Source organism: Chelonia mydas, chromosome 1 (genome assembly GCF_015237465.2).
Source record: "Chelonia mydas isolate rCheMyd1 chromosome 1, rCheMyd1.pri.v2, whole genome shotgun sequence".
Lineage (NCBI taxonomy): Eukaryota > Metazoa > Chordata > Testudines > Cheloniidae > Chelonia > Chelonia mydas.
The window spans coordinates 8203412-8216756 of NC_057849.1; positions in this window are offsets into that span (position 1 = coordinate 8203412).

A 13345-nucleotide genomic window follows, 5' to 3' on the forward strand; every position below is an offset into this window, starting at 1 on the left:
TTCCCCAAGGCACAAATTCCTTCCTTGTCTGTTTATCCAGAAATGTGTGTGAGGCTGAGGTCTGACAAACAGAAAGTGCAGGAGACACTTGCTGAACAATGAAAGTGAGAGGGACATTTTCAGGGGGTCACATATTGCACATGTGATGGGTAGCTGGAAAATCACTCATTCAATTTCCTTTACTCTGAACCATGGCTTGGGACATGGATGTATGCCTTATATTAAAACAGAAAATTAGACCTTAGAGAGCTCCAGTTTGATAGATATGTTGCTGTAACTCGCTGTACCCCAAAGCAACACCCTGGAACCCCCATATTCACCACTGTTATATAGTTGCCACAAATCTTGTACAAACTATGTCATGTGAGGTGTTAGTGGAAAAGCTATGGTTTGCTGAATATGATTATCCTATTTGTATGCATGTCTCATTTTTGTATCTGAAGATAAGAAAATTTACAATGACCTGTATTTCAAATGTGTTTGTTCCTGTGTTAACTCCCACATGGTAGTTTACATCTAGTTGAGCCAGCACATTATGAAAGGACTATTCAAGTTGATGGCCCATAAATGAGCCCACAATGGGCCATGGAAGAAGCTTCTCCCCACCTGGTGGACTTCCCTGTAGATGTCTGGCCAGAATGTGGGTAACGGTCCCTGTGATGACTCACTGAAGGATGCAAGGACATGTGACCAGGTCATGTGACACTGGACTCCATCTTGTGCCTGTACTTTCCCACTGACAGTGCTGGGGGCTTTGTTTGGGACAATGAAGTTCCCTGAACATGGCAGAAGCTATAAAACGGGGAAGTGACATCATCACTTAGCCACACTCCCGCCACAATAAAACACCAGAAGACACGTCTGGAGGGAAAAATTTTTGACTGGGGAGGTGGTCCCAGACTGGAAAGGAGAAATCCTGGCCTGTGTAGGGCAGATTGTCCCCTCAGGGTGAGACACTGCTTGATTCAAACTCTGTCTAGTTTATAGTACTCAGATTGCGATTTTGCTTTATTTTTTAGGTCATCTACTTTGAGCTGTACACTTCTTAGTGATAGTCACTTTCTGTAGTAAATAAATCATTTTAATATTTTTTACCTAAAATAGTTGTTGTTTGAAGTGTAAAGGGAAATCTGCTCAGGAACGGGGGCTGGTGCATTGTCCTCTCCACATTGAGAGAGGGATGGAGTGGAAAATAAACTTACACTGGTCAGGCTACTGACCCGGGCTAGATGGGAAAGTGGGTAAGGGGCACAAGTGTTACAAGCTTTGAAGGAATGTTTGAACTTGTTTCTCAGGACACTTTTTAAACACAGGTAAAGATGATGTGAAACAGTGTCTATGGGACCAAAAGGTGAAAACTGTGGATGAGATGGCTTCTCTAGCTGATGATTTTGAGAAGACAAGCAATTATTGTGAATAAACCACAGACAGAGGGGTTTACACTTGATGGGAAGTATGGTCCCATTTTAGCCCATTCTTCTAATTCCCAACCCTAATCTCCTGTGAAAAGGGAAGAGTCTAGGAGGTGCTATCATTGTAATTTCACTGATCACCTGAGGAATAAATGCCCTGTGCTCAAAGAAAGCAGGATAGCCCATGTGAATGCTGCGATTCTGAGCACAGAGGCCCTTTGGGCACCTGTCATTTATCATAAGGTTTCTAAAATTAGCCTCTGCTGAACTAGGCATGAAGCACTTAAAGGCTGTCAGCATTAATAGCAGGGAACACCTTGGGTGGGAAGATACAGGGGCAGAAATTTCGGTGGTTAGGAGAGATATACTGCAACAAGGAGACATACTGACAGGACAGATAGCAGAACTTTTATTATTTTGCTCTTACAAAATCCTTTTGCCTTTGGCTAAAGTGCACATAGAAACCGAAGGTTTGGAAGCTGTATTATCAGTGGGGGTAGGAGACGATAATCCTATTGATAAGCTAATGGGCAATGATTTCTTTCATGTAGCTCAGGCTGTTAGTGTCCACCTTCAGCAAGAGGGTGCTTTCTGTTGGGACCTCAGAGGGAAAGGGGAAAGTCCCAGGAACTGCTCAAAGAATGAGAGGTCTCGTTGATTCCTCTACAAGAGAGGGAAGCTGCATGTTTCCAGGGGTGGGGGTGGTTGAGACCAGCTCCTGCCCTGTAGCTAAGGCCAGCGTTGCCTTAGGGAAAAAATGTCAATGTTGAAGCTAAACAAGGGGCAAACCCAATGCTAGGGAGCACAGGGAGATGGGTTCCAGAGGGGAGCTGTAGTGAAGGAAAGATTCACTGGTGCGGCACATTGTGCTGGTCGTCCTGGGAATTAGCTCTTTGCAGCTTCGGAGCGCCTCTTTCTGGCCAGTGTCTCACCTGCCTCAGGCCCCATGTACCTCCTGGACCCCAATGCCCTTTAATGTCAGGGTTCTGCCCCCAGCAGTACCCCCTTACTCTGGGTTTCCCCTCCCAGGGGAACCCCCCAACCCTCTATCCCCACCTTGCCTCAGTGGCTATTGCCAGTCATCATCTAGCCCCCTCTCACTGGTGCAAACTGCAGTCTGTAAAGGCCACTCATCACTGGCAAGGAAGTTGGGACCAGCTGCCTCTACCTATTCCTGGGCTGCCCCTCTGCAGCCCCAATACCTCCATAGGCCTTGCTCAAGGCCTGCAGCCTGGGGAGTTGCCAGGCTGGAGCTCCCCAGCTCCTTTTGCCTTTCCCCAGCTCTACTCTGCCTCAGGTACCCTTTCTCTCAAGTAGCCAGGTCCTTCTCCCTCCAGGCTGGAGAGAGAGGGTCTCCTCCCAGCTTCTGGCCCACAGCCCTCTTCCAAGGGCCAGCTGGGCCCTGATTGAGCTGGCCACAGCTGTGGCTGCTTCCCCAATCAACTAGGTTTGCTACTTTCACTCCTTTTCTCCAGCCGCAGCCCTCTGCAGGGCTGCTTTTACTATTGGTTTCCAAGGGAAGCCCTCTCCCAGGGTTGTTTTAACCCCTTCAGGGCTGGAGTGGGGTGCTCACCCTGCTACAGCAGTCCAGAGCAGGGTGATAGAATCATAGAAACTACTGAAGAGGTGGTTATGGGTTCCTTTAACAAAGCAGCAGGAGGCAAGGCCACCTGAGAAAGGGAGAGGGGTTTGGAGCCTGCCACTGAGACATCTGTCCAGGCTGTTAGCTGTGAGTCCTTCACGCATGAAAAGGGGATAGCTCCCACTCTAGAGAGCACAGGGGTATGTGTCCTAGAGGGGGCCGCAGAGGAGGAAAATGGGGGAGGAACAGTGGGAGTACAGGAATGTCTCCTCACTGATCATATGGGGACGATGCCCAGGACAGAATGGCTGATTCAGCATCTGTGCTCCCAGCCACCCAACCTGTGGCTCCGGCGTTGAGAGGGAACTGTGTAAGTGACCTGCCAGAGACTAGCAGTCACACAACTGACCTCTCATGGATAGAGAAAAGAGGGACGGAGGGTACCCAAATCCAGAGTTATTGTTACATCTCATGATGCAATCATAGAATCATAGAATATCAAGGTTGGAAGGGACCTCAGGAGGTCATCTAGTCCAAACCCCTGCTCAAAGCAGGACCAATCTCCAACTAAATCATCCCAGCCAGGGCTTTGTCAAGCCTGACCTTAAAAACTTCTAAGGAAGGAGATTCCACCACCTCCCTAGGTAACGCATTCCAGTGTTTCACCACCCTCCTAGTGAAAAAGTTTTTCCTAATATCCAACCTAAACTTCCCCCACTGCAACTTGAGACCATTACTCCTTGTTCTGTCATCAGCTACCACTGAAAACAGTCTAGAGCCATCCTCTTTGGAACCCCCTTTCAGGTAGTTGAAAGCAGCTATCAAATCCCCCCTCATTCTTCTCTTCCACAGACTAAACAATCCCAGTTCCCTCAGCCTCTCCTCAGAAGTCATATGTTCCAGTCCCCTAATCATTTTTGTTGCCCTCCGCTGGACTCTTTCCAATTTTTCCACATCCTTCTTGTAGTGTGGGGCCCAAAACTGGACACAGTGCTCCAGATGAGGCCTCACCAATGCCGAATAGAGGGGAATGATCACGTCCCTCAATCTGCTGGCAATGCCCCTACTTATACATCCCAAAATGCCATTGGCCTTCTTGGCAACAAGGGCACACTGTTAACACATATCCAGCTTCTCGTCCACTGTAACCTCTAGGTCCTTTTCTGCAGATCATTTATGAAGATATTGAACAAAACCAGCCCCAGGACTGACCCTTGGGCACTCCACTTGATACCGGCTGCCAACTGGACATGGAGCCATTGATTACTACCCGTTGAGCCCGACAATCTAGCCAACTTTCTATCCACCTTATAGTCCATTCATCCAGCTCATACTTCTTTAACGTGCTGGCAAGAATACTGTGGGAGACAGTGTCAAAAGCTTTGCTAAAGTCAAGGAACAACACGTCCACTGCTTTCCCCTCATCCACAGAACCAGTGATCTCGTCATAGAAGGCAATTAGATTAGTCAGGCATGACTTGCCTTTGGTGAATCCATGCTGACTGTTCCTGATCACTTTCCACTCCTCTAAGTGCTTCAGAGTTGATTCCTTGAGGACCTGCTCTATGATTTTTCCAGGGACTGAGGTGAGGCTGACTGGCCTGTAGTTCCCAGTATCCTTCTTCTTCCCTTTTTTAAAGATGGGCACTACATTAGCCTTTTTCCAGTCCTCCGGGACTTCCCCCAATCGCCATGAGTTTTCAAAGATAATGGCCAATGGCTCTGCAATCACATCCACCAACTCCTTTAGCACTCTCGGATGCAACGCATCCGGCCCCATGGACTTGTGCTCGTCCAGCTTTTCTAAATAGTCCGGAACCACTTCTTTCTCCACAGAGGGCTGGTCACCTCATCCCCAGGCTGTGCTGCCCAGTGTAGTAGTCTGGGAGCTGACCTTGTTCGTGAAGACAGAGGCAAAAAAAGCATTGAGTACGTTAGCTTTTTCCACATCCTCTGTCACTAGGTTGCCTCCCTCATTCAGTAAGGGGCCCACACTTTCCTTGACTTTCTTCTTGTTGCTAACATACCTGAAGAAACCCTTCTTGTTACTCTTAACATCTCTTGCTAGCTGCAACTCCAGGTGTGATTTGGCTTTCCTGATTTCACTCCTGTATGCCTGAGCAATATTTTTATACTCTTCCCTGGTCATTTGCCCAATCTTCCACTTCTTGTAAGCTTCTTTTTTGTGTTTAAAGTCAGCAAGGATTTCACTGTTAAGCCAAGCTGGTCGCCTGCCATATTTACTATTCTTTCTACACATCGGGATGGTTTGTCCCTGTAACCTCAGTAAGGATTCTTTAAAATACAGCCAGCTCTCCTGGACTCCTTTCCCCCTCATGTTATTCTCCCAGGGGATCCTGCCCATCAGTTCCCTGAGGTTGTCAAAGTCTGCTTTTCTGAAGTCCAGGGTCCGTATTCTGCTGCTCTCTTTTCTTCCTTGTGTCAGGATCCTGAACTCGACCATCTCATGGTCACTGCCTCCCAGGTTCCCATCCACTTTTGCTTCCCCTACTAATTCTTCCCGGTTTGTGAGCAGCAGGTCAAGAAGAGCTCTGCCCCTAGTTGGTTCCTCCAGCACCTGCACCAGGAAATTGTCCCCTACACTTTCCAAAAACTTCCTGGATTGTCTGTGCACCGCTGTATTGCTCTTCCAGCAGATATCAGGGTGATTGAAGTCTCCCATGAGAACCAGGGGCCGCCATCTAGTAACTTCCGTGAGTTGCTGGAAGAAAGCCTCATCCAATGTTTGTTGCTAATGGTAAATCTTATAACAAAGAATTTGGTACTGATGGTAAATCCTATCAAAAGTTGTAACCTGCTACATGTAGTAAAAAAGAAGCCCTATGGGAATACTACTTCTCAGCTAACACCTCTAAACAGTCTCAAAGCTTGTTACGGCAGGGAAAGCATAATAAACCTGGTCTGCTGTGTGGAAGGGGAAACTGAGGCAAACCACTTCATGGCATTGATGACTATCTGTATTGAGTTATCACCAGTTGGAAAAACACAATGGTTGACAATCCTGCACATTTACAAAGACAGGTTTTCTAGTGACAAATAGAAGGCACACAGAGCTTTGTAAAAACACATGTGGATCACACTCCAAGGTTTGCAACACTTGGGCATTGTATGTTCCAAACCTTAAGAAGGCCTTGGGCACACTCCATCCAACCTAGTCAGTGACTAACACTTCTGCAGTAAACTAAGGGGGGAGGTGTGACATTCTGTGCCCCCAAAGCAACAGGTATCAATGGTATCAGTGAAAAAGTTATGATTTGCTGAATATGATTACCCTATTTGTATGCATGTCTCATTTTTGTGCCCAAAATTCTGAAAGCATGTGAGGGCATATGAGCAGCTCATGTGACACTGGACTCCATTTGTACCTGTGCGTTTCTGATAATTGTGCTGGGGGCTTCTGCTTGGAAAAATGAAGGTCCCTCCGAATGACAGAAGCCATAAAAGGTGGAAGTAAGAAAATCTCTTGGCCTCACTTCCCCGCATAACTCAACACCTGGAAAAACCTTAGGAAGAAGGACCGAACTGGTGATTTGGTCCCAGGCTGAAGGCATTTCTAGCCTGTGCATGGAGGACAGGTGGACTGTTTGTACCATCAGAGTGATACACTGTGTGATTCAAATCCTGTCAAGTTTATAGAACTCAGATAGTCATTTTCCTTTATTTCTTAGGTCATCTCCTTTGATCTGTAGACTTATTACTTATAGTCACTTAAAATCTATCCTTCTGTGGTTAATAACTCGGTTTTATATTTTTTTACCTAAAACAGTTTGTTGTTTTAAATGCAAAAGAAAAACCTGCTCAGGAACAGGGGCTAGTGTATTGTCCTCTCCACGTTGAGGGAGGGGTGGACTGGGTAATAAACTTACACTCTCTGGGCTTCTGACCAGGGTAAGACCGTACAGCTCTGGGTTCCTCGCCTGGGGAGCTCTGGGGGCGGGGGCGGGCAGGCGGGGAATTGGCTTTAGCCTCTCTATTGTTGGTTCATGAGTGCCTCGTGAAAACATTCATGTAACTGCAGCTGGGTGGAGATGTGTCTGGCTGTGAGAGTCCAAACCTAGAGAGGATTGCAGTTTTGTCACATCCTCAAAGTGTGAAAGGGAGCCCAGGTTGGTATGCCAGAGGGCTCGGTGATATGCCCTTTCCAGGTTGCATCCTGGGCAAGTCCGTCACACCCACCTAAAGAACAAGCCCTGCTAGACCGTGAGTCCATTTCCTTCTTCTCCTGCACTCAGTTACTAATGGAGAGACCATGGTTGCAGCAGGGAAGTCACGAGTCCTGGGTTCTGTCTGTCATTCTCTGTGTGACCTTCACCAAGTCATTCTCCCTTTGCCTCAGTTTACCTATCAGTATAATGACGATATGCTGATAGTGACTTTCCTTTACTTGGTGTTTTGAAGATCCTTCAATGAAAGGTGTTACACAGTATGATGGAAGTTACTGATGAGAATTACTGATTTCTGATGCCTTAGCGATAGCCCTGTGTGCCTGCAGAAAGTGTTCGTATCTCTCCTCAGTTACCTTAAGAACATAAGAACATAAGAATGGCCGTACTGGGTCAGACCAAAGGTCCATCCAGCCCAGTATCCTGTCTACCAACAGTGGCCAATGCCAGGTGCCCTAACAGGTAATGATCAAGTGATTTCTCTCCTGCCATCCATCACCCCCCTCTGACAAACAGAGGTTAAGGACACCATTCCTTACCCATCCTGGCTCATAGCCATAAATAGACTTAACCTCCATGAATTTATCCAGCTCTCTTTTAAACCCTGTTATCGTTGTATAGTTACCTTTCTCCAGATCTCTCTGTCTACTATCTACCCATTAATACTGGACATTTACAGGGTATCAGACCCTCTGGAGAGCTGCCCATTATCCCTAGTTTTCTTCCTAATCAACTCTTCTTTTTAAATATACACAAATAAACAGAGCAGCCAATTCCTCTCTGACTCAGTGGAGAGCCCAAGAGTTCTCATCTCCCTTTGGGAATGTCCCTTCATTACTGTTTACTTCTAAACCTGGATAAAGAACACAGAAGCACAGACATTGAAAGAGAGACATTGGCTAGAGTGTCTATGGTTTCCAGCCTATTTGCATCCAGATGCCGCGTCTCCCCTAGAGGCTGAGTGAACCCCCCTGGGAGTGTGCACAGCTAGATTATAAACGGTGCACACCCCTGGTCGGCTCTCGGTGTTGGATGCTGCTGCAGATGCTGGGGTGAGAGAGGTGTGGAACATGGCTGCCTGCAGGGGGTTCCCAGGGAAGACGCGTCTGGCTCAGAATTCACAGGTACCCGTCTCTTGCTGAGGAGCTCACGTGCTTGACAAACCCAGTGCAACGTGGGCATGATGGGATAGAGAATAGGTCTGTGGTCCTTTCCGCTCTGCACAACCATTAACCATGCTGGGGCCCTTGCCACAGGGGATGAGTTTGCTCCAATATCACTGGCCAAAATGTCCCATTTGCTCTGCCCCTGGCTGATGGGCTCCAGCCCCGAGGTGGCTGCATTTCAGTGGCACAGGGGATGCTTCAGAATGAAAGGTTTTACTAGATGTAGTATACAAGGCCAAATTATGAGGCCGTGGCCCATACGTTCTCAGGCCCCACAGAAGCAAAACTCCCCTTGGAGTAAGAATTGAGTAAAGACCTCAGGAGCCAGCTGTGTGTGAGTTAATGCACAGGGACTCTCACCTCCTCCTCTTGCATTTCAGGCCTCTGGCTGTTAAAAGGGGTGGCTCTCACCTGACTTTGTGATGGAAATCATGGAGGGGCTAGGGCTCCTCACTGGAAGAATTATATGAATTTTTCAACATGGGCAAGACCTCTTTTCTGCTGGCTTCATTTGAGAAGTTGGCTAAACTGTTATGCCTGAAACTTTCCAAAACAATTCAGCTAGAAGCAGAAACCCAGTGTGGGAAATTTCAGTCGAAATGGTTTAAATTTGGCAAACTTATAACCAACTGAAAATGAGGTCTCCTAATTGAATGTGTCAGACAGCGTTAACTAACCATGGTGTCACCAGCACCACCTACAATGCCCAATCCATTTGTGAATCCCATTCAGCTATGCTCTTTGCTCCAATAATGTCTGTGGCAAGGAGTTCCATATTAATCCAAATATGGATTAAGTAAACAATTTTCCTTTCTCAATGTTATATATTCAGACTTTCAATGTAATTGAATGTTCCCTTGTTCCTGTGTTATGAGCCAGAGTAAATATAAATACTTGACCTACTTTCTTTATCCATAGATTCATACGGTTTAAGATCAGAAGGGACAATTAGATCATCCTGTCTGAACTCCAGTATAACAAAAGCCGTTAAATTTCACCCAAGTTACCCCTGTATTGAGCTCCAAAACTTGTGTTTCACTAAGACCTGGTCGACACTAGGATTTTACATTCTAGAATCATAGAGCCACAGGGGACCTTCAGGGGTCAGCTAGTCCAACCCTCTGCCAAGATGTAGGATTTATTGTGTCTAAACCATCCAGGACAGATGGCTCCAGCTTCCTTTAGAAAACCTCCAGTGAAGGAGCTTCCACAACCTGCCTAGGCAACTGTTCCATTGTCCTTCTGTTCTTACAGTTAGGGAGTTTTTCCTGAGACTGAATCTAAATCTGCTCTGCTGCACTCTGAACCAATTGCCTTTTCTACTGCCCTTTGTCTCAAAAGGACAATTTTTCTCCATCTTTTTTATGGCAGCCTTTCAAATACTTGAAGACCACTCTCATGACCCTCCTTAATCTTTTCTCAACTAAACACACCCACTTCCTTCAGCCTTTGCGCATATGGTTTGCATGCCATCCTTGGATCATCTTTGTCGCTCACCTCTGGATCCTTTCCAGTTTCTCTACATCCTTTCTAGACAGAGGTGACCAAAATTGCACACAGCACCTAACCAGTGCTGAGTAGAGCAGTACAATCACCTACCATGATTTGCATGCTATGCCTCTGTTAATGCAACCCAAAATTGCATTTGCTTTTTTTGCAACAGCAAAAAAATCCACACCCCTGAGAGCTGTCGCTATATCAACCTAACCCCGATGTAGAGAGAATGAAGTCGACGGAAGAATTCTTCCATCTACTTCGCTGCCATCTCTCGGGGAGGTGAATTATCCTCGCTGACGGGAGTACACAGACCATCCCTGTAAGTCGTGTTTACACTGAAGCACTTTGCAGTGCCTCAGTAGTGTTTTAGGTGTTGACAAACCCTTAAGCAGATCTTCCAGAAAAGCATCCAGTCTGGATCTGCAGACATGGGGAGTTAGAGAATCCACCACTTCCCTTTGCAGTTTGTCCCAATGATTAATCACCCCGAGTGCTAATCATTTGGCCCATATTTCCTAGTGGAATTTGTCTGGCTTCAGCTTCCAGCCATTGGGTCTTCCTCTGCCTTTCTAAACTAGATTACAGAGCCCCTTAGTACCCATGGTTTTCTCCCCATGGAAGTCTCTGCTTGATTATCTTTTTAGATGAGATAAATAGATGAAGCTCTTTAAATCTCTTTCTCTGTCAGGCATTTTCTCCAGTCTCCAAACAATTTTGTGGTTTTTTTCTGCACCCTCTCCAGTTTTTCAACATCCTTTTTGAAATGGGGACTGAAGAACTGGACACGGTTGGTTTCATCAATGCCATGTCCAGAGATAAAACCCTTCTCCTGCTCCAACTCACCACTCCCCCGTTTATGAATCCAAGGATCACGTGAGCCGTTTTGGCCACAGCATTGCATTGGGAGCTTACGATAAGTTGGTTGACCACAATGACCCCTAAATCCTTCTCAGCATCCCTGCGTTCCATAATACTGTGCCCCAGCATGGTTGTGGGGCTGCATTCCATGTTCCAAGAGGATCACTTTGCATTTGACTGTATCAAAACATTTTGTTTGCATGGGCCCAACTCAACAAACACTGCAGATCAATCGCTATGCCTGCTCTGACTGCCTCGCTGTAATCACTCTGCCAAACTTTGGGTCGTCTGTAGATTTTACCTGCAGTAATTTTCTATTTGTTTCCAGATCATTGATGAAAATACTGAATAGCACCGGATTCTGATCCCTGCAGAACCCCATGAGAAACCACCCCTTTTGCTGGCAATGGCCCATTCACAACTGCTTTCTGAGATCTGTCAGTGAGCTCGTTTTTACTCCATTTAACATGTGCTCTACTGACATTGAATATTGTTCATTTTTTTAACTGAATGTTTTCCCCGACTAAATCAAATGCCTCAGAGAAATCGAAGTCTGTTGCATCTGTCTGGTTCCCTTGATCAACCAAACGTGTACTCTCATGAAAGGATGAAATTGTATTTATTTGACAAGACCTGTTTCCATAAAACCATATTGTTGACTGGCATTAATTAGACTCCTAGATTTTTTTTAACTTATCCCAGATCAGCTTTTCCATTGTTTCTTAATCTTGTCAAATCTTTTTTAAAAAACTTTCCTTTTATTTTTTAATAGAGACAGTTTAATGCAGAACTGTCTTTTATTTCCTTTGAGGGGTAGGGAATTGGGGGGGGGTGTCTGTTACTGCCCGACTGCCTACTTCTGATTCGGAATGAGATGTTTGGTGATCAGTCAGCTCATAAATCTGGTTTTTGTAACTTAAACAGCATCTACAGTAGAACCTCAAACATCCTCTTTGACTGCTAATGGACTGGAAAGTGTTTCATGACCGTGTGTGATCTGGGTACCTGATACTGCGCCTTTCCAAATGCAGTACAAAACTATTTCTTGAACACATCTCTCCCTTTTCTCCAACATTAACAAGTTTCCTTTCTCCCTCTCGGAATTCGCCTGTACATTTTCTAGGGTTTCTTTTCTTCTTAATATAATTAATAACCTCCTTTTTGTTATCCTTAGCCCTGCAAAGCATGGATTTCCCCCGATGTCTGTAACATCCTGTATCTATTTTCATAACTTCCAATTAGTATTGCTTGCTATCTATTTTCCCTTTTCCCCATTTGTTATATATTGCTTTCCCCGCCCCTCAATTGCTGCCTTCACTTTGGTTAAAAACCCAGTTCAGTTGCAAAGTTCTCCACTTTCTTGATTGTGGAATCGATGGTTTTTAGTTCTCTCATAAACTCTTCTTAAAGAACTTCGATTTTTCATTCCCATGTTTCTGTCTAAATTTTTCCTCCCACTCAGTTTTGCTGATCATTTGCCTCATCTTTGGGGAATTGGCCCTTTTGAAGGGTATCTGTAGATAGCTATTACTGGCTGGGAGCTGTTCTCTGTCCATATCAGTGTAATCAGTTCCATTCTTTATTTTGTTCTCCTCTATCGTATGCCCCTTTAATTGACTCTTCTCTAAACTAACCAGTCCCAGACTTTTCAGTCTATCCACATACGCCAGCCTCCCCCATTCTCACAGCCTGCCTGGGAAATCCCCTTTCTATCTGCTAGATCCTTTATAGAGACTGGGTGACCACAAGTGAGTGCATCTCCAAAGCAGGATATTCTCCCTCCCATTCCTTAGGCATCTGAACATTGTCTTTGTTGTGGCCACTACAGCAAATGAGCAGGTGTTTCCGTGGAGCTGCTATCAATGATGCCCAAGTCTTTTCCCTGAGGAGTGTTCTAGTTGGGATGTTTCCCCCGGCACATGTCTTGGCAACAGTGTTTTTTTCCCGCACTCAGATTTTCAGTAACTAGGTGAATGGGAAACTCCCTACAGCATGGACTGTGTAGCCTGGGTTTCATTGTATTGAGCCTACGTGTAAATTGGCAGGTTTTTCTTGCTGAAAGTATGGTCAATGACCAAAAAGCCTTGAAACGAAATCATTGTTGCAAACTCTTACACCTCTCATTCAGGTGCCTTTATTACATCACTGAAACTGAGGAGTTCTGTCTTCAAAAGCGGCTTTGTAGTGTTTACACCTCCACTATTTCTTCACCAAATGCTGCTTCTTGGCAAAAAAACTTGGCAGTGCAGATAAGGCCTAAGGAACAATGAGGGAAAACCAGTATCCACTCATGTTTCCTGCTGGTGCCTATTAAGGTTTCCCACACCACGATGTGTAGGAATTATTGACAAAAGGAGCACCATAAAATATGGAACTGACATTAGTAGGGTCAATTGTTCATAATTCATTTATCTTAATCATTAAAATGTCATTTTTCAGTTTGTGAAGAGCGACCAACCTGCTTCATCCATGAGACAAGCCTCCAGCTGTGTATGTAGTGTCTAATATTAACATTTTCTCTCTATCCAGGCATTTGTCCTCTGACCATCACGCTAGACCTTGGGCCATACAGGAAGTCAGGGGAACGTACGGTCTATGCAGGAAACACCGTTCTGGCTCAGTGTTGGACACCTTCTCCCCTACACC